Here is a 22,755-nt window from a genome sequence, read left to right on the forward strand (position 1 = left end):
CTTCTCTTGAAAGAAGATACCATCCAGGAACTCCATAGCTGGAGAGGAGAGGCCAATGCCTGCCTTCAAAGCACAGGCTGGCTCTCTGTCAGGGGCCAATGCAACTTCTGACTTGAAGTTGAAGCCAAAGCCTATTCACCATTCTGAAAATCCTAGGGCCCTTAAGAATGATGTTAGATCTATTGTGCCTGTGCTCTATAAACAGAACAACAAAGCCTAGATGACAGCCATGCTTACAACATGGTTCACCGAATATCTTAAGCCCACTGTGGATCAGCTACTGTTCAGAAAAAAATGATCCCTTTCGAAATATTAGTGGTCAATGACAATGCACCTCATCACCCAAGAGCTGGTGGAGATGGACAGTTGGACAAATACTATTTTAATGCCTCCTAAAACCCAAGGTTCAAGATGGGATCTTGACTTCCAAATCATATTACTTAGGAAACACATTTCATAAGGCTATGTAGCTGCCATGGACAGTAATTCTTTTGGAGGATCTGGGCAAAGTCAATGGAAAACGTTCTGGAAAGGATTCACTATTCTAGACGCCATTAGGAACATTCATGCTTCATGGGTAGAGGTCAAAACACCAACAATGAAAAGAAATTTAGAAGAAGTTGACTCCAAACCTCACAGATAACTCTGAGGGATTCAAGACTTCAGTGGAGAAAATCACCACTGATGTGACAGAAGCAGCAAGAGAGCTAGGAGGGGAGCCTGAAGATGGGCCTGCCCTGCTGCCATCTTGCAATAAAACTTGAAAGGATGAGGAGTTGCTCCTTATGGGTGAACAAAGGAAGTGGTTTCTTGAGCCACAATTCACTTCTGGTGGCGATGCCATGAAGATTGCTGGAATGACAACAAAGAATTTAGACCAGTACATGAACTTAGTTGATCAAGCAGCAACAGAGTTGGAGAGGATGGACTCCAATCCTGAAAGAAGCTCTACGGCGGGTAAAATGCTACCAAACAGCATCACATAATACAGAAAAATCATTCGTGAAAAAGAGTCTGCTGATGTGGCAAATTCCATTTTTGTCTTGTTTTAAGAAATGGCCACAGCCACCCCCACCTTCAGCAACCACCCCCCTGAGCGGCCAGAGGCAGCAATATCAAGAGAAGGCCCTCCACCAGCCAAAAGATTAGGACTCGCTGACATCTCAGAGGATGGCTAGCATTTTTTATCAATACAGTATTTTTTAAATTAGACTACCTACATTGTTTTCTCATACATAATGCTATTTCACACTTAATAGACTACAGTATAGTGTAGACATAACTTCTCTATGCACTGGGAAACCGAAAAATTCATTTGACTCGCAATATTTGCTTTGCTGTGGTGGAGCTGCACCCAACCTGCAGTATCTCCAAGGTACTGTGCCAATAAATAGAAAATGCATGGAACAAGGAACTAGACATAAACCTAAAGATCCTAGTAACAGCAGTAAATATGAATAACTTATTAGAAGAGAACCTCAGAGTAGGTAATAAGATATACAAATAGAGGCTACTTACAAAATAATGCACATTGCTGAATGAAAAGGAATCAGAGAGTTGCAAATAAGGGAAGGGGGGATGCAAAGCAGTCAGATACTAACAAAAAAAGAAGGTATAATGATATTAAATCTGACAAAAGAGAATCCAAGGAACACAGACATTTTACATATCAATAAATGGAAAGTTGTAATAATGAGATAGAAAATTTTGAACTTGAATGAACCCAAATAAAACTCAAAATATATAGAGAGCAAAATTTAATAGAAATACAAACAGAAACAGAAAAATCCAAAATCATAGTGCGTATCTGTCATACACGGACAGATCAGATACTCCCTAAAAAAGCAAGGATGTAGGAGATTTGAACAACATAATGAACAAATTTGCTGTAACAGATTTGTATAGAACTTTGCATTCCTAAAAACAGGGAATATACAGTATTTTCAACTATGCAAAGACCATTTACAAAAACTGCTCTAGATATAAAGTAAGTCTCAACATATTCCACATTATTAGTATCAAGAAGGCCAGATTACACACAATAAAACTAGAAGTCAACAAAAAAACAGCCCCTTCCCTACTAACTCTATATATCTGGGATTTTTTCCCCAGGTGTCAATGGGAATGAGTAAAGCAGGAAAACAAAATGAAAATTGAAAATATTTAATGTTAATAATGTTAATATATTTTAACAATGTTAATAATATTTAATAATTTAACAATTTACTAAATACTATATATCGATGCCAGTGGGATAAAGGCAATTATATACTTCAAATTATTTCTTAAAAATACTCTAGATTAAATGACTATTTCCACAGAACGTGCTATAAAAGGAATAACAAAATGAACCCAGATAAAGCAATAGTAGGAAGTAAAGATACAACCCCATAATGATAATATGCATGAAAGAAACACCTAAAAGTAATTAAAGCAAACTGGTACCTCACTTAAAACACTAACGAAATACTTTTGTGAGTATATCAAGAAAAACACATAATAAGAACAAAAAAATAAGTTCAAAATAAAGCACAACTTGATAGATGTCTCTAGAAATCAAGATATTTTTTAAATTGTAACAGAACATTTCAAAATTACCAAGAACTCTGAAAACTTGAATGACAGGGACAGTTGTCTAGAAAAATATAAAATTACCAAAGAGAAGTATGAAGCCTGAACAGACTAATTAGCACAGCATAAATTGAAAAAGAAAACTGACAGCATTCTAGAGTCCTAAGGTTACTGGTATCATATCAAGCAAAATTTTATCAACTTGAACACACTGAACCTGACACTGTGCTAATTTCTAGTAGTGTGGTTTTGTAGACACTAAAAGGAACTATGAATAGGACTTTATTCGGCACATACATTTCATGCTTAGATAATCAACACCTCATTGTTCTTGCAAATATGGCAGCCTTTATGAAATTTGTAGTTTTTAGGGGCACCCAGGTGGTTCAGTCATTTAAGTGTCTCCCTTCAGCTCAAGTCATGATCTCACAGTCCTAGGATCAAGTCCCGCATTGGGGTCCCTGCTTAGCGGGGAGCCTGTTTCTTCCTCTCCCTCTGCTCTTACCCCCACTTGTACTCACTCTATCTTTCAAATAAATAAAATCTTTTAAAAACTTTTAAAAATTTGTGGTTTTTAAAAACCTAAGTACTATAAAAATGGATGTAATCAAGGAACTGCTTTCTTATCCAGTGGCACTCTTAGTGAATCCCATTAAATTTATAATGTCCTTAGCCTTGGAATTGTTCATTATTTCACAGGGACTTTTCTTTTCAGGTTTCCAGATTTTTTTTTTGTTGTTGTTAAAGATTTTATTTATTTATTTGACAGACAGAGATCACAAGTAGGCAGAGAGGCAGGCAGAGAGAGAGGAGGAAGGAGGCTCCCCGCTGAGCAGAGAGCCCGATGCGGGGCTCGATCCCAGGACCCTGGGATCACGACCTGAGCTGAAGACGGAGGCTTAACCCACTGAACCACCCAGGCGCCACCGGGTTTCCAGATTTAATAACAAATGTCTACATTGTACTTGAAGAAGAAATTGCAAGAGAAAAAACTTATAGAACAATATAGAAAGGCTCTTCCTCTCAGTATTCCAGGTTTCTAAACGAAAGGCAGGGTGAGAGGGAGACAGAGAGGTAAAAGTAACCTTCTAAAGCTACAATGAATACAAACAATTGAAGCTGACAGTCACTGTGGTAGGCAGAATAATGGCTCCCCAAAGATTTCCAAGCCCTAGTCCCTAGACCACTGAATGTGTTACCTTACATGGCAAGAGGACTGCATATCTATTTCAAGTAGAGAACTTCAAGGTAGAGAGATGAACCAGATTATCCAGGGGGATCCAGACTTACCACATGAGCCCTTGCCTACAGTCCAGAGAACTTTCTGCAGCTGGGGTCTGAGAGATTCAGTAGAAAGGAAGGTCAGAGACATTCCAAGCGTGAGCAGGGTTTGAGATCCCATTGCAGTGGTTCAGTGGCAGAGAGTTTTCTAGGTGCTACGGGCTGCTCCTCGCTGACAGCCAGCAAGCAGCGCTCAAGCACAGAGACCGCTGAATTCCACCAACAACCCAAACAAGATTCTTCCCCAGAGGCTCCATAAGGGAATGTAACCCTCCCTTCATCTTGACTTTGGTCTTACAGGATTCTAAGGAGAGAAACCCACGGAGCCACACTGTATCCAGACTTCTGACCTACAGAAACTGCTAGGTAACAAAAAATCACATGAATATTGTTTCATGTCACTGAAGTTGTGGCACTTTTTACAGCAACAGAAAAAGAATACAACCACCAACCAAAATAACAAATATAAAGATGCAATGATCTTCCTCTTACCCACAAAAGAGTGGGGACTCAAATCCTCCTGAGGCTGTCCCCATGACTTGGAGGAGATTCCCCAATACTGAACTCCCCTATATGAAGACTCTTCCAGAAAGTCAGCTGTGTCTTTGCTTGCATCAGCAAGTTACGATGAAGTGAAACTATTCTTGCTCTGCCGGCACTCCACCACATGGTAATGGATCTACGTTTGCTGTTTCCAGCCAGATGGCACCGGGACACCTACTGCTTATAATGTCACTTACAACTCAGAGGTAAGCAAAAATTTAGGAATCCCTGATGTTAAAATTGGAGACAAGAAGTTTCATGGCTGTGTTGAAATCCGCGATTTTTTATTTGAACTGATCACGAGCAGGTTTGAGGATTTTTGTCCAATGGTGAGTCAGTAGCCTACATTATACCACTACTACACGGAGCTGAAATTATCTTCATTGCCTATGACCTGTTACCAGTCATTAAAGCAATTTGAAAAACTGAGGCTGCTAGCCATTGGCCCCTAGAAATACCCAATTACATTATGCAACCTCCTTAGAAAATTTTTATGGTAAGAGCTCCCTAACTCACAAGTTGATAAAAAGGCACATATTTTTGTATTGGTTTGTATCTGATACCAGGTGTACAGTTGGGAAGGTAGAAAAACTTTCTAAGAAATTCAGGCTATTCACCTATCATTGAATTCTTTGCCATAAATCTGACTTTTTTTGGAAGACATCCACTATTATAGATTTTTGTCATCACCTGACCCTAGGGCCATCATCTGCAAACCATTCAGGAATATTTTTTTAACCGGGTGCTAAGTGTCTGAGATTTTAGGTTAGGCTATAAGGAGGAGATAAACAAACGAGTTCTGGGGGTGTCTTACTAGAGGGTGCTGAGAATCAAAATGTTGCTTGATAATCAAGAATAGGAATTAATCCTGAACTGATTTGCAAGGCTTGCCAGTCTCCATCAGTAGCGGGCTGGAGGTTTATGAGAAAACACAGCACCTACTCTGAGAACTTTCCATAAACCCTCGGCTGTTAGATAGGAACGTGGCTTTCTGCCTCAGGACAAGGGGATTCCAAGTCCAGAACACAGGTAAGTCTAGTCTGAGATTTACACTAATCCTCTGCTAAAGAAGAGTTCAGTTCTTTAAGGAGATGAACTGCAGAGCCATCCTTCATGGTTAAAAAAAAAAAGAAAAAAAACTACAAGAAACATTGCCTATGCAATCATCTCATACTACTTCTCCCCCCCAGGTAAGGCATATACGTGGTTCATTTTTTTTTTTAAGATTTTTATTTATTGGACAGAGAGAGATCACAAGTAGGCAGAGAGACAGGCAGAGAGAGAGAGGAGGAAGCAGGCTCCCTGCTGAGCAGAGAGCCCGATGGGGGGCTCGATCCCAGGACCCTGGGCTGAGCCTCAGCCGAAGGCAGAGGCTTTAACCACTGAGCCACCCAGGCACCCCTACTTGGTTCATTTTAAGTTAAAACATAATCACTTGAAATTTCCGTGCTCACAAAAACAGCACAGAGATGGCCTGCGAGCAAAGCGCAAGGTCAGCTGGTTACAACTTGATGTTACTTTGCGGGCAAGGGCTGCACACATGTTAGGAAATGCGCTGGTCACACTTTGTGCTTTCGTTTCTTTGGAGTTCCTGCAGTGAGCTGATCAGCCCAAGGGCAAGTTTTCAGCTAAAAAATGATGAGTTGCTAGAGAACCCTCCTTTCATTTCCTGTTTAATCACGGCTTCTTGGCCGATTTTGAGAGAGATCTTCTGTGATATTTAGATAGAGCCCGATAAATTCTATTTATTTCCTTTTTCTTTTTTTAGAGAAAGAGAATGCACACGTGGGAGCAGGGGGAAGAGGGAGAGAAAGAATCCTAAACAGACTCGATGCCCAGCACAGACCCTGACACGGGGCTTGATCTGAGATCATGACCTGAGCGGAAATCAAGAGTCAGATGCTTATCCAACCGAGCCACCCAGATGCCCCACTACTCATTCTTTTGGAAATCAAAACTCAGGGGCGCCTGGGTGGCTCAGTGGGTTAAAGCCTCTGCCTTCGGCTCAGGTCATGATTCCAGCGTCCTGGGATCAAGACCTGCATCAGGCTCTCTGCTCAGCAGGGAGCCTGCTTCCTCCTCTATGCCTGCCTTCCCTGCCTACTTGTGATCTTTATCTGATAAATAAATAAAATCCCAAAAATTCAAAACTCAGTGCTTCCCATGTACCAGATGATGTAAGAACAAAAATACAGAACACAGCTTCTGTTATAAACAGTATGTTCTCGCAGCCCATAAAGGGACTCTGCATATACCTTTATAATAAATAGAATACTCACAGACAATCATGTCTCTATTTTTATGAACAATTCACATGAATCATTTCTTAGGAACCAGCCTATAATTTTTTATATTTCATAATTTAAAAAATTAGATCACCCATTTCCACACACTTCCAAAGCAAACAACATTCTAGGTTTTATAATTATTTTTCTGTAATATACATCTTATGTAGGCTTAGAACAGAAAAGGAAACATACACTTTAATCAGAACACTTTAAAACATACTGTAGGATACTTTCCATGGAAACGTTCTATAGAAGTTCCCTGTCTAATCCTAGAGCAGAACCACTAGCGACATGTGGTTCTTTATATTTAAATTCTTTAAAATTAAGAACTCAATTCCTCAGCTATACTAACCCATTTCAAGTGCTCAAGAGCCACCCCTGGCTAATGGCTCCCATACTGGACAGAAGAGAATATTTTTTTTCATCACAGAGAGTTCGATTAGATAATACATTTAGAGTTATCCTATATTTCTCTTAATCCACAAAAGAAGGTAATTTATTGCCCCATGTCTTAGCCTCTTTGTTCAACTGCAGACTGCAAAGGATGTCTGAGAACAAATACACCAACACTTATTATAACCTGGGAGAACTAACACTGAGAAAGTTTTAGGTGACTGGAAGATCACTCAGGGCTTTCCTCTAGATGCTGAGGTCCACCTTGCTTGAAATCCACATCCTCTGGTCCCTGACAAGAGGATGATGGCTGATTTGAAATCTGGGGCTGAGATGATCAGATTTTTATCTACTATGACAGTGCTGATTGGTTTGTAATCATTGTTTCGTTCAAACTTCCAGAGTTCAGAGAGGAAAAGGGGCTTGATGTGTTCATGATGACTTGCAGGTCAAGAGCAGAAGTGCTCGCTGGCTGGGAATTTTCTACCACAAGCATTCACACAAGACTAATAAGCACACACATGATTGGAAGACACATATGCGGAAGCAAAACAATTTTGAAGCAGGCAATGGCCTATTTCCTATCTCCTGGATGACCTGGAAATCATCCTTCAGCTTTGGCCCTCTAACTTCAGAAGGTTATAGATGGAACTCTGGTGATACAAGAAAAAACTTTAAATTACTCTCATCCACGTTCCCCAAGCCCTGAATAACCTGGCCCACCTTCTCTCCATCTTTTATAAGAGATATGAGTCCTGATTGGACTAAGAAAAACCTCTTTGGGATGGTTCTGGGAGAGAAACTATAAAATAACCTTCCAAGAGAGTCTTTTATGAAGAATATGAAATGTCACCTCTCCTGTAGTGGCTTAAAAAATATGTTTTCCTGAAAATCAGAAGACACAAGGAAGGCTCCTTCAGGCCACACGAGTCTGCAATAGTCTCTAGAGGATTTAGGAAATACAATTTCTCATTCTCAGACTCTTGCCTGTCTGCGGCATAAATTCCTCATGAGCTCTGTCCCTAGGAGAGAAATGCCGTGTTTGGCTCCCAGGCAAGGAAGTTTGAGATCTGCTTTAACTCTAACTTTCTCTTTGGAAAGTTGAATTTTTTAAGACTCCAAGCTTATCCGTCTGAATCTCTGCATCGAAAACTCCAGCTCAGCCTCCATTGAAGCTACATGGAGGCTGATTCCAGCTTGGGAGTTCTTGTCTGGGACTCTCGCTCATGTGTGGAGCTTTGGCCATCCTTCCACAGCAAAGAAGAAAATATAAATCGACTTTTTCCTCTTTGTTAGCAATGCTCAGAGAATATCTCGATGAGAACAGAAATCTCTTCAATGCACTGTGATTTTTCAGTAATCTGTATGACGTTCCCCACCGCCCCCCTTTTTCAGGGATAACCATGAGTCGGTAGTATGAAAACAGAAGCGGTTTTCAAAGCAGATATATTAAAGAAGAAATTCCCTGAACATTTCAGTGCCTACTGGAAGACTGTTGTGTCCTTCATTATGACCAGGAGGACCGCATTTATATAAAGGGGAGACTATCAATTTAAATAGAAAAAAAAAAAACTCGAAAGAAAATTATTCAACTTGGTTTTTATTGAAATGTTTACACTATTAAGAATTTTTTCCCCTCTAATTTGTGTTTTGGCACTACAATTCATATTTCTATCACCCTGGAAGTCTTGTTTCAATTAATTTCTTAAGAAAATTCAAAGGTTCAGGAGCCCCCCGGGGGGCTCAATGGGGATCACGTCATGATCCCAGGGTCCTGGGATCGAGCCCCGCATCGGGCTCTCTACTCAGCAGGGAGCCTGCTTCCCCCCCCCCCTGCCTACTTGTGATATCTCTCTCTGTCAAGTAAAGTCTTTTTAAAAAAAAGAAAATTCAACAATTCAATGACAATATCTTGATGACTTAAGTTAAAGTGTCAGGTCTTAATCCATGGTAATGTGGCTGCTGGATAAAGGGCCTCCTTGTACATGTTAAGCATGTACAACAGTGACATGAAGTAATGCACAGGCCTTCTACCAAGCAGACATTTCAGCACAAAAGGAGTATCTGATGATTTAAAGATATACCTTTAAAAATTCAAAATATAAAAAAGTAAAAGAAACTGTAGAAACATATTTTGTATGATTTTATGAAGCTTCTAAAAACACTAGAATAGTTATAGTCTTATGTGAGAAAACATCAAATACAATCCTAAATATAATTCCGTACCATACAGGAATACATATGTATATACATACAAACACATCCCTGTGTATAAACATATGAAGCCTATATATAAACTGGAGAATTCCCATGTAGTGAATATTTTTAAAAACGTGGCATATGAATATTCTAATTACTAGCCATACACCAAGAAAATGCTAGAAGAAAAAAAGTATAAATGAATTAACTTGGAAATACAAGTAGAATGTCCAGCTAATAACATTTATTGGGAGCTTATTATGTGGCAAGTACGATGTTAAACACTTTTCACACATTCAGTCATCTGATCCTTACAAATCAGTGAGGTATAATTAATAACCACATTTCATAGGAAAAGACTAAGATTCGCAGTGGTTTGCTGGTGTGTCCAGTTACACGGCTAATAAATGCCAAAGCCGATGCCAGATCTCTCTCGTCCCAAATTCCCTCCTTCATGATGAATAAGTAAGAATTATTTTACATTAACATTTCAAAGCACCAGCTCATGAAGGTTGGTCTCTGCTCACTCCATTACAGTGTTTTATATATATAAATGGTTATCTCCCAAGTGCTTAAAAACACACATTTATTTCAAGTGCATCCATGCATACCGGAAGGAGACTTTGTGTTGGGCACTGTGCTAACACGTGAGAACAGAAAGATGAGTAAGAGGTGGCTCAGGTCCTCAAGCAGGTCAGTCCAGTGGAGGAGAGAAGCACATAAATAAATGTTTACAGTATGATACGCCATGATAATATTTACAATATACCATGCTGCCGGGGTTCAAAGTGCTTCGGCAGAAAGAAGATGGCCTATTATTTGGGGAATCCATGTCACTTTAAAAGCCTCTTTGCAAGATTAATTTTCCTGGCAAGCGTTTTACTACATACCATTTGTACAGAATTCTGATGTAAATTTTCATAGATTCCCAAATAGTGGAGTTTCAAATGTTATTGTTGTTAATACTAACGTCCCTGAGGGTATTTCACAAATGAGCTAAGACACAGTCTAGTTATTCTAGAAGGAAATGTGTCTAAGTCATATAACATAGGTAGTTCTTTCTCGGGAAAGAAAATTAGGGTAAAAGTGGTGGGAATTCTTCTTTGAGTCATATGTTCATGAAATTCTTAAATAGTTGGATAATAATTTGCTTTGGCCTTGTTGAAATAACTAATAACATTTTGAATGTTTAAATATAAGACGGGGCGCCTGGGTGGCTCAGTGGGTTAAGCCTCTGCCTTCAGCTCGGGTCGTGATCCCAGGGTCTTGGGATCGGGCCCCACATCGGGCTCTCTGCCCGGCGGGGAGCCTGCTTCTCCCTCTCTATCTGTCTGCCTCTCTGCCTACTTCTGCCTACTTGTGATTTCTCTCTCTGTCAAATGAATAAATAAATAATCTTTAAAAATAAATAAATAAATAAATAAATAAAAGTTATAGAATATTAAAATGATATTTTATTAGTGATGTTAGGAATATTTAAGATTATAATTAGATTTCACACACAAAGCACATTTTTCAAAATAAAAGAAATCTGACTCCTGATGAGGGAGGTAAGAGCACTCAAAAGCTGATGTCCTCTCAAGGAATTTTTAATTAAATCCTTATCTCCTTGTTCCAAATAAAGTGGTGCTAGCTGTCAAGAATTTGTTCCACCTTACAGAATTTTTCATTACATTTTTTGTTATCAAATACAGTCTCTATAAACATATTGTCACACTACCTAGAGACAAAATTCAGGATAATAAGTGATTCTCGGTTTATACGACTGGTTTTCTCTTCATGGGTAGACCAGAGGTCCAACCCTTCCCTGCGTTTCTGTCCCTATCTACTCTGTTCCTAATTCGCTGTCCCCGTAAGCTGGAGTCAAGCAGCAGAGAGGAGAGAGAGGTAAATGGCATCACAGATGATTGTGTCACTTAAGAAAGCCCCTGGGAGGTCACAGAAACCTCTTGATCAATGCATCTTTGACGATTTTTTTCTAACTCCATAAAATAGAGGATTCCACAGCCATTCTTTCACCGTAATTCGTGCTTTGGATTTGAGTCAGAAATTACCAGAGCATTACTAGTCCTAGGAGAACTGGACATCAACTTTTCACAGAGTAATATTATCTATAAAATGGGAACATGAAAGTTGATCATCTGTAAGATGCAGCTATTACACCTCTGAGGTCTTGATGCCCAAGAACTGGGTATCGTGTCTACTTACAAGCGAGGAGAGAGTTCTTCTCTTTTATGCAGGAAGTTTGTAACGCTAGGTATTTAAATGTCTACTATTTTCCTAAAAGAATTATAAATGAGTTAAAAACATAGAGGAGATTTAGAAGTAGGTCATTGGGAAGATTTCTATAACTTTCAGAGCTCTTAATAAAATATTAGCAAAATGAATCAATCAAACAAATAATAAAGGTATGAAAAGAAGCTAGAGTTTGTTGGGGAATTGGTAAAGCAGACAGCAACCTAAGATTTATCGTTTGAGAAAAACCAAGACAGGCCTTCTTCTCCCCACTCCAAACATAAATAGAAAGGCACAGATATAGTCATATATCCCACGTACATATACACTGCAAAGGAGGTATTAAACAAATGAAAATCTTTCAAGAGTGGTTATCTCTAAATGATAAAACAACACACAATTGTTGTTTTCTTCTCTTTTTATGCATTTCCTAGATTTCCTCTTATTTATCATCAGAAAAAGATATTTTTTATAACTTTTTTAAAAGACTTTATTTATTTTTTTGACAGACAAGGATCACAAGTAGGCAGAGAGGCAGGCAGAGAGAGAGGGGGAAGCAGGCTCCCCGCAGAGCAGAGAGCCCGAAACGGGGCTCGATCTCAGGACCCTGGGATCATGACCTGAGCTGACAGCAGAGGCTTTAACCCACTGAGCCACTCGGGTGCCCCAGAAAAAGATATTTTAATACCACTAATTTGTTTATATTAACAGCCCCCTGGATATGGTCTGCTTGAAATGTGGCCTGCTTTTTAGTGAGAAATAATGTCAAAGAATTATAGTATACAAGAACACCTATGGATGACCTGCCTATGAGCAAGAAATATAAGAAGTTTGATCTAAATACAGAAAAGCTGAATTTACATTCACAGATGGGGCACCTAGAACAACAAGAAAAAAAATGCATTATGGTCAAATGTGATGGCGGGTGGGCACAGTTTAGATTTCATAGTGCATACAAAGAGATTGTGTTTTGCCTACTTTGCAAAACCTACGCATTACATGATAGGATGAACAAAGAGATAAAAACTACAAATTATCCACTGAGAATTTATGGGACATTTTTAAGGAATTGAAGCAGAATGTGGTCATTTACTTTATTTTATTATATTCAGACAACACTGTATAATCTCATTGAAGAAATTTGCTCAATGTCTTCTTCAAAATGAAGACATTTTTTAGACTTAGGATTCTCTGAAGCCCAATTTCTTGCATTCCTGTTGCCTCTTCAAAGAGTTCGTGCTTATTGATGACATAAAGCATTTGAACAAAATGAAATTGAAACTACAGAAGTATAAAAACACATGATTTGGTTTTACAAAGAGGATATGAACATGTTCAGACTCAACATGGACCCCAGGGATAGAGCTGGTCTGCATTCCTCCCTCTCTCACTGCTGCACTCCAGATAAATAGAATCACAGTCTTAGATACATTGCAGAGCTATGTTACAGAAATTAATTTATAATTTCAGAAGAGAGTTATGAGAGGAAGGAAAAAAGTTAACTGGTTCTCCAATCTTCCATAAATTATGCATGCTTGATTGGAGAAGCAGAGGGCCAGAGAGACAGACAGAAGGGAAGGGGCCTTCACAGATGAACATTGAGGAAGGTGAATGTATCTCATTATCTGGAGGATGACATGGATCCCAAATCAACAGATTGCAGGCACATTTTCAGAGAATATGTATTGTCTTTTTGGATCAAAACAAATGACAAAACAAACAAACAAACAAACAAAAAACTTTCTCTTGTGATACATGTCCAAGAAGGTTTTTGAAACTCTTGTTTTTATCATTGAAGACCTTATCTGGAATTGTCAGAAGGATAAAGAACTCATGTAACTAGATTATTTGGAAGACATGGTACACATTGACTTTAGCTAAGGATATGTTCAAATTTTTCCTAGGTTTTTTCCCCCCCCCAATATGTTTGGGTGTCTAAAACTCCAGTAGAGGTAATATATTTTTTCAACAACTATTTATGAAAACCCGGTAGAAATTAGATGTTTTACATTTTTTTAAATCATATTAATCCTTCTATGGCCTCCATTACTGGCCTCATTTTTTAGATGAAGTGTCAGGAACCCCAGAGTGGAGTGATGTGACTGATGTCTCACTACAGATTGCAGGTGTGAGAATTGAAATGCAAGTCAGTCTTCCGGCTGCGATGTTGGAACTTTCACATAGAACATGCTCCCTTCTCAGGGAAGTTCAAGTTTTAGCTTTCTTTTTTTTAACTCATGTCAGCTTCCTATCACACCGGAATACGGTCATGATCTCCATTTATCTATTTATACATCAGGTCCACCGTTCCTATTTTATGAAGAATAGTACACAGTGTTGTTCAAGGAATTTTTTTGTTTTTTGGAATGAGTGGGAATGCTTACATGATTTTTCCCTTCCTGTTTAAAATATGAGAATTACTTTAAATATTTCCAAATATTAATCCATTCTTTAAATCACTGGCATGAATACCATGTGGTCAACGTGTTTTTTTTCCTCTTAATATGCTGTTGGAATCAACTTGTTTATATTTTGTCTAGAATGTTTGCATTGATTCATTAGTGAAATCAACCTGCAGTTTTATTGTTGTTAGGCAACATTTGGTTTCCAATATTCACTTTATTTTTTCAGATTTTATGTATTTATTTTAGAGAGAGAGATTGAGAGTGAGCAGGGAGAGGGGCAAAGTAAAGGGGAGAGATAAAATCTCAAGCAGACTCTGGGCTAAGTGCAGAGCTCGAAGTGCGGCTCTAATCCAGGACCCTGAAATCATGACCTGAGCCAAAATCAAGAGTTGGTTGCTGAACCAAATGAGCCACCCAAGGTCCCCTCCAATGTTCACTTTAAAGAAAAAGTCTGTTGGGGCACCTGGGTGGCTCAGTGGGTTAAAGCCTCTGCCTTCAGCTCAGGTCATGATCCTGGGGTTCTGGGATCGAGCCCCACATCGGGCTCTCTGCTCAGCAGGGAGCCTGCTTCCTCCTCTCTGCCTGCCTCTCTACCTAATTCTGATCTCTATCTGTCAAATAAATAAATAAAATCTTTAAAAAAAAAAAAAGAAAGAAAAAGTCTTTCTATGCTTCATGATACTTCAAATAATTGTAGAATCATGTCTTCCTTAAATCTGGGTAGAGAATTCACCTAACCCCCTCCCCCGCCAAAAAAAGAAGAGAAAAAGAAAGAAGTAGAGCTTCCTACATGTAAACACTGTGAATCTTGATTTTAGTTTTCCATACTTGTCTTCAATGAGCAAATTTCCAGATGGATCCGAAATCATGGACCTTCTACCTTAACCTCTCTGCCTCAGCTGAGGAGCTGATTTAACTCAAAGGGAACAAGAACCACTAAGAAGGAATAGTATCCCACACATTGTAGAGACAAGGGTGTGTGCATCACAGAGCCAGAAATTCCAGAAAATGTGGCCAGCCTGTTAAACACCATCTGCTTCTGCAAACATACCTCGTTTTTCATAAGCAGTGTTTCTAGCTATAGGACAGCTCTCCACCAAGGACTCAGGGGCTGTCATCTTTCCACTTTGCCCTTTCCACATGTGGGCAAGTTGCTTCTAGCTGTTCCATGTGTCACAGGCTGACACAACAATATCCAGAGAATAAGGAAGGTAGTAACACATTTCCCAAGAGCTCTCAGGAGGGACATCTCCTCCAGTCCTTTCATCAGGACTGGCTCTCCCGCCCACATCATGGAAACTAAGGAGATGAAAATACAAGTACGAGGCGTTTCCAGCATCCGTTGTAGCAGTATGCTCTCCCAGCAAGCAAGACATGAAAGAGAAAGAGCTGTTCCGAAGGCCACCAATACTTGGGCCACAGAAGAATGGGGAAGGATGGGCACCCAGTGAGCCCCCTAGGGAGGGAGGAAAGAGCATCAAAGAAGGGAGTATCTAGATGCAAAACACAAACATTCTTCCTGCCCCAGGGCTAAGAATCGTATTGATGGGTACAGTGGTCCTTCAGTACTGCATGTAGTAGGCTTGGAATACATTTTGAAGTTTCCCCTAAGGTTGAATGGATTGAAAATGTAAGCTCAGGAAGGGCGACATGTATTCATGGCAACTGCAGATAGGAATATCTCAGGGCACACCTTATTTTTCTGATGGTGAACTCGAAGGAGATAGCAGTTAACATTGACAACCATCCCGGTGGTGGTCCACTGTGAGCCCACACGGTTCAGTGGTTTCATCCTCATTATGCCCACATGGGATGTTCACACCGGACTGCAGGCTGCCACAGGGATGCCCCCTTTCCTATATTTGTCTTCATTTTATTAATCCATCAATACTATCTTTCATCATAGGGATGAGAATGGCTGACACAGGGAAAGAGAGGTTAATTATTGTGGAAGAGAAAAAAATCTCACCTCCAATATGGCAATAAAGACGACCAAATCCTTATCGTTCTTTGTGTGAAGTGTGTTACTTGGGCTTACCTCATCAGTGTTTAATCGGCTTCCTTCATACTCTCTCCATGAAGCCAGAGATGTACGTATTAAATGCAGGAGTTTTTGACAGCTTCCCCTTCCCTAGGGCAGCTTGCTCAACTAATAATAACTAAGATATCTTATGACAAGTGCAGCTAAGAGCTGGTAAAGCTTAGTCAATCTACATCAACCTCGTTGACACATTCTTTCCATTTTAGACCTGCCTTACCTTGAATTACAGAAGCTGGACAATGACCACGGGAGCTATAAAATCCGAAAGAGAGAGAGAGAGAGAGGATAAAATTGGACAAGGCGTGTTAGTGGGGATGGATACAAAACCCGACTCACATTGATCAGGGGAAGGAAAATACTTTTTCCAATTGCAATTGCAGCTGAAACCCGTAAATTAGATGATTGAAGTAATAAGACACGTGAAATGGCTTTTAAGTCCACTACCCACTCTGTATAATAAATTCTGAATGACATCGAGGCTTTTAGTGGAGAGAATGATTTATTGCCATCTGCAAGAAGGAAGCTTTCAGGGATTATCTCTAACGTGCAAAACACTATTCCAAATTTCACAAAATTAGCAAAGCTTAGTGAAGCCTGGTGACTGAACTGACAAGCCAGCTCAAAAAGAAATTTTTAATGGAACAAAAATACCACAAATGTGCGCTCTCACATACCAATACTTAGGCGTGTATTATCTCCTCAAAAATAATCCAAATTTCATACTAAAGGGAGATCTTTAATTTTTTTTTACAAGAAAAAATTCCTGAGAATACCGGATTTGTTTTTTGGTTATTTTGACTAGGTGCACATATCCCAAAAAGACACATAGAAAAGTATAAATATATTTCAACTCACTTTCATCATGGAAAGGCCAAAATCCTAAGCTGATTTAACTTTTCTTGCCTCAGGCAATATCCTCCATTTTTTTTTCCTTCATTGGAAAAGAGCCGATGCAGTTCAACCATGAACTACCTGAACAAGGCAGAGAGGAGACGATCACGGAAGGAACTTTACATCACCATCTTTAGAAAAAAAAACAAAAACAACAAAAAAAGTGCATTTACGCAACACAGTTAAAAATCTGAGGGGTGGGGCGCCTGGGTGGCTCAGTGGGTTAAGCCGCTGCCTTCGGCTCAGGTCATGATCTCAGGGTTCTGGGATCGAGTCCCACATCGGGCTCTCTGCTCAGCAGGGTGCCTGCTTCCTCCTCTCTCTCTGCCTGCCTCTCTGCCTACTTGTGATCTCTCTCTGTCAAATAAATAAATAAAATCTTTAAAAAAAAAAATCTGAGGGGTTTTTGCAAAAATGCCAATTGTTGCCAAGCAGAAGACACAGCAGGAGGTGACAGAGAAGTCTGAAGACTGGGACAGGAAGCGACCAGAATGCGGCCGGGAGGTCTGAGACCTGGAAAGACTTCATGGCTCTGGATGTAATGCGAAATAGGCATTCCTACTGTACAGCTAGTCTTTTTCTTCCTTCCTTCCTTCCTTCCTTCCTTCCTTCCTTTCTTTCTTTCTTTCTTTTTCGGCAGGTTTGCAAAAAATCAGAAAGTTGGGAATCAAGAAGTATGGTTTCTGTGCAGACAACAGTCCATGGCCATGCCACCCTGAATGTGTCCAATTTCGTCTGTACAGACAACAGGCTTTCGCTGCCAGGACTGTCAGATTCCAAAGATGAGATATTAAAGATTGCTTTTTTTTTTTTTTTGGTCCTGGTCTAAGATGAGCAGCACCTGCCTTTCAAGAGGAACAACAGGAGCCTTGCATACACTGTGTCCCTTCCAGCTCATTCCTTCTTGTCTTTACCCGCTATTTTCTTGCTTCCCTAGGACATGAACTCAGTCCTGGCCGAGACGTAACCAGTGTCCATTCATTAACCATTTCTTGCACCTCTTTGTTTTCCCTCCATGTCAGTGCTCTATCACAGAGACTCAGATTTAAATATCTCATCTGTCAAGCCTACCATCTAAGAAAGGAAATGTTTTGGATATTAATACAGCCTCTCCCCTACCCAACTTTAATGGAACTGTGTTCTAATTTTTAATGATTTCTCAATTACTGCAAGATAGAAAAATAGCAAAAAAAAAAAAGTTCTTCTCAATTACATAATTAAAAAGAATACCTTCCTAATTTTCAAGCTGCCAATCTAAGAAGCGCACATGGTTTAATTGTTAATAAGTGGCACAATGGGACAAATAACTAAAACAGAAGAGGACTGCACCATTTAATAGGGCGTTTTCTTCCGAATTCTCTGCATAGAAGCAAACTCTTCCTCCAAATGATAATTAGTAATTAAAAGTCACAAACACATTGTGTTTGAGGTAGCCAGTTTCTCTCAATAAGCCAAGGCATACTCTCCCACTAAGCAGTCACTAAAATGTTGTGTCTCGCAGATTTAAAATATGAATATCAAATAAATCACTTCTTTCCAACAGTTCCATTGGCACTGAACCCGAAGACGAAGAGAAGTAATCCTCATCATAAGAAAGGAAATACGCCTCCAGAAAGCAGACCCTTAGTTTTACAAAAGGGGAGAAGTATTTCAGACAGGAATGAGCTCCCCAAAGCCTGTGACTTGCATTCAGAAAGTGGTTAGTGACTAAATGTTTTCTCCGTTTCTGAGTTAACAGAAAGACCTGTGTCCAGGAACACTGACACCTCACTGTGATGCTATTTAAAAATAGTATTATTCCCGGAAGAGTAGTTCTTTCTTAGAACCCACTTGTTCTGAGTATCTACTGCTACCTAACAAACTCTCCAAACCCAGGGACATGAAATCAGCAACCATTTATTATGGTCATGGAGTCTGCAGGTCAAGATTTTGAGCAGAGCCCAGTGGTGATGGTTCGTCTCTGCTCCAGGGGATCTGGGTCCCCTGCCTAAAGATTCAAGTGGGTTGAGGATGACTGGTATTGTCCAGAGGCTTCTTCACTTACATGCTGGGTGCCCGAGCTAGGATGACCCGAAGGCTGAGCTCACTCGGGCTGTTGACCAGCAGGCCTGCATACAGTCTCTCCACGGGGCTTGGTTTCAACCCAGCACGGCATCTGTGTTTCAGGAAAAGCCCTCTGAGAAAGAACATCTGGTAAATGAGTATTGCGAGACACCATTGCTCAGCCTTTTCTGGCCCAGACTCAGAGGCCATATACCATCTCTTCCATGAAATTCCGTGGGTTGCCAGTGAGACCTAGAGGCCAGCCCAGGTTCCAAGGAAGTGCAATGAGATTTTCTCTTGATGGGGGAGCGGTGAGGTCACACTGCTGAACGGCCTGAGGGGTGGGAGATGTTTTTGCAGCCATCTTGGGAAAAGACATCTGTCACGCCTTCAAAGAGGGAGGATGGGCTATGAAACGCACTTAGCACCTTTCACGTCATTCTTATGCCAGGCAATAAACACAGGGTACCACTGGGTTACCAACTGCTTCATGTGTCAGTCCTAGCATTTGCCACATTATTTTGAAATATTGGCTTTTAATCTTCCTTCCCCTACTGGTTAATAAATTTGCCACAGCAAAACCTCCATTTTTATCTGTTCCCAGCTCCTTGCACACTTGGCATATAAGAGATGCTCAAGTACTTGTGCATTAAAAATAAATAACTAAAAAACAAGGGCACGTGGGTGGCTCAACTGGTTAAGGTCTGCTCAGGTCATGATCCCGGGGTCCTGTCATCGAGCCCCACATCAGACTCCCTGCCCAGTGGGGAGCCTGAGTCTCCCTCTCCCTCTGCCTGCTGCTCTGCCTGCTTGTGCTTTCTCTCGCTCTCTCTCCCGCTCTCTGTCAAATAAATAAATACAATCTTTTTAAACAATAAATTTAAAAAAATTTAAAAATCTCTCTAGTAGAATTTATCACAAGGTAGTTATTATTCATTTATACAAGTTTTCTCTGCTGAATTCTGCCTCTTGCTGATTCAGACTTTGTCTTCTTAATCTCTCAACTAACACTCTGCTTGGCACAGAGTAGTTTCTCCATAAATAGTTATAAAACTGAACAGCTCATTTCTATGAAGATGGCCCCACCATATGGAAACTAATAACAGACCTGATGTGAGGTTAAATATAATTAACTACATGCATGCCTGTAGTTATGGAGATCAAACGAATATATATCCCTTGTGTAATTGCTTTATAACAAGTAACTTCAAAAGCTACTGACTTTGGCGGGGCAGGTGGGAGGTTGGGGTACCAGGTGGTGGGTATTATAGAGGGCACGGCTTGCATGGAGCACTGGGTGTGGTGAAAAAATAATGAATACTGTTTTTCTGAAAATAAATAAATTGGAAAAAAAACTTTAAAAAGGAAAATTAATAAACACACACATACAAAAAAGCTACTGACTTTAAAGGACAAATGTTTCATTATTGAGATTATGTATGTTGAGTAGAGAGTTCTGATATTTGCGGGACCTGCAGTTTTCTGAGAAGCTGGTCAGTCTGGAACCACCAAGAGGGTTCCCATGGCTGGTATGGATGGGGAGCTGGCTTGCTGGCGGGAGGCTCAGATGGGAGCTCAGATCTTCTCTGAACATCTGCGAAGAACTTCTCCCAGCGGCTTGAACATCTCACAGCATGGGGGCTGGGTGCTGATAGCATTTCCCAGAGCAAACATCCCCAGAGAAAAGGAAGGGAAGCAGCCGGTCCTCACAAAAGGAGACTCAGAATTGCTACGGTGTAACTTGGGCCACGGTCAGCTGCTTAAACATCACAGCACCCGTGAGACTCTAGGGTAGAGAAACACAGTTTCACTCTCGAGGGGAGGCAGTCAAGAGTGCATAGACATCTTTACCCATCACAGCATGAGAAGAGCGAGAAAGGAAAAAACAAATAGAAACTATTTCGTTGTAACTTCCGCTTGTGAATAATTAAGCTCATTGGACATAACACGGTTAAGCAAAGCTCAAGGCAAGTGTTCTGAACTCTTGGTGCAGAGTTAGAAATAGGAAATCTAATCTTTCCCCAACTGTCAGTAGGGCTGGTTGCTTGACAAAAAGGATTTGTATTTTTTTGGGAGGTATCATTTTTTTATGAGGCATTTGAGATAACCCAATTGAAGAGCACAAATTCATTGGACATATACCAGTCAACATCCTAAACTTCTGCTCATTTATTTTAACCAATGTCAATTGAAAAAAAAAAAAAGTTGTATGGGAAAAGTTTCATGATGTTAGTTAAAAAGAAAGTTATAAACCTGCATTCATATCATCATTCTCATAATGTTTTTGCTTACATGTTTTTTTGAGGGGTTAGCATTTAACACAATAGCATATGATAACTCGAATTTACTATCTTCTGCTGCTTCTAGAAGAAGCTTCCTGTATATCCTTGGGAGATGGTTTTCCAGAGATTAAAAGTCAAGACTGGAGCTTCTTAGCTCCTGGGAAGATAAATGGTCTGTGGCTGGGTCCAAGGACCTGGGACCTGGCCATCTGAACGATGGAACTGTCTAGGTGAGCCTTCAAATGTTGTGATACAAACCAATGAGAAAGAAATCCTGGATATTTCTGAGGGTTAGAGGCCAGCATGTCTGATCTGGGGAGCTAGAGGTGTGAAAGGATGCTTCAGAATTGTGAGAAAAGGGTGAGGGGGTTGATGATACCTTCAGGGAAGGAGTTTAGATTGCAAACATTAAGTCTCCTTGAAGAATAAGCTAGAGGTGGCAAGACCCCCACTTGGGGTGTGTAGGGGGGCAAACAGGAGCAGAATATTAAGAACATTAAGCTCAGCGGGTCTTAAAACTATACCAGGTCCACAGGTGGCAAGGATAAAAGGCACAGGAAGACATGGTCTCTAAATCAACTTAAGAGCAGACTCACTTCCTGATTTCCTACTCCACAGAAATTCTGCCATTCTGTGCAAGCCTAAGGAAAGAACCAGAAGAAGCTGAAAATGACTAAGATAGGATTTCAACCCCAGTGAATAAGGACAGACTCAGACGGAATTTGATTATATCCAGTATCAAGAAATGTGAGATTACTTTTAGCGGGGGGAGCAACTTGGGCCTTTCTCTCCTCCTCTCTCTCTATCCCTTCCTCTCTGTCTTTCTCTCTCTTTTTCTCCCTCTCTCTCACACAAACAAAGAGTAGAAAACAAACTATGACTATTAACAGTGGTGATTTATATGCTGTTAAATTACAGCTGACATTGCTAAATTTTTCAGGTTTCCTTTTTTTTTATAGTGAATGTACATTGATTTCAAAATTGAGAAAGTATAGGGAAAAAATAGAACCTAATGAGATGACAAGCTAAAACCTAAAGTCTGTTCTACTCCCCAGGAGTACCCCGTGATCTAGAATCAGGCAAATGGCTCCAAGTGAAATCTAAGAAAATGAGCTTATATGATCAAAAACAGAGCAGGGCGATCCAAGCCGAAATTGTTCTCCTAAGTAGAGAAGAACTAGCTGCCCAGTGTTCATGGATGCTGGCATAAGCAGTTAACAGCTCTTATTCCAGCATGCTTCCTATCTGCGTCCACTACTTTCAAGGGATAGAAGATCACTCTGAAGCAGACTCTATGGATGTGTCTTTACCCTTATTTCAGTGAAATTAAGCTTTCTATGAAATAAAGAAAATAAAACAATTGGAAACTTGAAACATCTCTGGAGGACGTAGATTCTGGGGTGAAGTCAGGGGGAGAAGGATTAGGAGGGAGTACAAATAAGTCAAAATCTTGGTTTCCAAAAAGACAACAAAAAGAGGAAAGAGAAAGAAGAGATGGTAATTCGTTGAATAACATTGATTTTATTACTTTGTAGAAAGCATAGGATCTTTTTTTTTAGGTACTGCAAAAGTGGGGTAATCTT

This window comes from Neovison vison, chromosome 1, assembly GCF_020171115.1.
Source record: "Neovison vison isolate M4711 chromosome 1, ASM_NN_V1, whole genome shotgun sequence".
NCBI lineage: Eukaryota > Metazoa > Chordata > Mammalia > Carnivora > Mustelidae > Neogale > Neogale vison.